This window comes from Neophocaena asiaeorientalis, unplaced genomic scaffold, assembly GCF_003031525.2.
Source record: "Neophocaena asiaeorientalis asiaeorientalis breed wild unplaced genomic scaffold, Neophocaena_asiaeorientalis_V1.1 scaffold429, whole genome shotgun sequence".
In the NCBI taxonomy this organism is placed as follows: Eukaryota; Metazoa; Chordata; class Mammalia; order Artiodactyla; family Phocoenidae; genus Neophocaena; species Neophocaena asiaeorientalis.
Window position 1 is genome coordinate 3167682 of NW_020173550.1, and position 1045 is coordinate 3168726.

Genomic DNA, 1045 nt, shown 5'->3' on the forward strand with positions numbered 1-1045 from the left:
GATCCCACTTTCTCCCTGTGAACCTAGCCAGGAGGGAAGGGGAGGTGGGGGAAGAAAGCTCCCACAATTACCTGTTTCATCCTGACCTATCAAAGCGGCCACTGGCCAGGATGGAGCCCAGTAACAGCCTGTGATTCTGGGGCCACCCTGGCCCTCAGGCTTACTCTATCTTCTGCCCTTCTGCAGTCTGAAGAGCCACTGCCCATACCAGGGATGCCTCCACTCTGCCAGTTACCCTGAGCCTGGCCTTTCCTTCAGTCCTACCCCCCAGGCCCTTGTGGCCCCTTAATGACCCCCTCCCCACTCTGGGAGCTCCCTGATTTTTCAGGTAGTGGGATCCATTTCTCCAAAAAGAAACTGAGCGCATCCCTAACCCAACTTTTCACCCTCTCATACTCCCGGCTCACCCAATTTCGTTCTTTTTTTTCTAGTCACACCTGGCCAAGAAATCTCAGGCTTGCTCTAGGAATTCCTTCCAGGGCAGCCAAGATGCCAGGCCAGCCTGTTGTTACTTCCTTGCAAAGCTTTGAGCAGCAGAGTGAGGGAGTCCTTTTGTTTTGGGAACCAGGCTGAGACCAAGGCTTCTTGGGACTCCAGGGTGTGTGGAGCTCACAGGTGGGCGGCCATGGGCCTTGGCAAAAGTGGAGGTGAGCACAGCTTGGCTGAGAGGGGCCATGTGAGGTCACCATTTAAGGATCCAGCTTATCATGTTTACAGTTAACCTTTGCCCCAAGCTCTAAGGTCCAGTAATTTTAGGTCTTCTCTTTGTCATCAGACCTCTAGGACACTAGGGCATATTTCCTCATTTCTAGCTGTTAAGACCTGTCAGTTCCACTGCCGGAGATTATATTTAATATATATACATTATTTAATATATATACATTATATACACACACGCACACACACATCCCATCAGCTGAGTTAAAAACCCATGCCTTGAGGCACGAAAACATTTCCACATTCTTGACTCCCTGTGGGGCAAGCTGGGGTAAGTGTGGGCTGGAGGGGGACTTTGAGGCAAGTTTCAGCTGGTCCATTCCTGCTT

General features: G+C 51.0%; 1 protein-coding gene across 1 annotated transcript in view; it reads left to right on the forward strand.

The window, feature by feature from the left end:
- Window positions 1–1045, forward strand: part of RHOBTB2 (Rho related BTB domain containing 2) — a 27612-nt gene that overhangs the window by 612 nt on the left and 25955 nt on the right. The window lies entirely within an intron of this gene.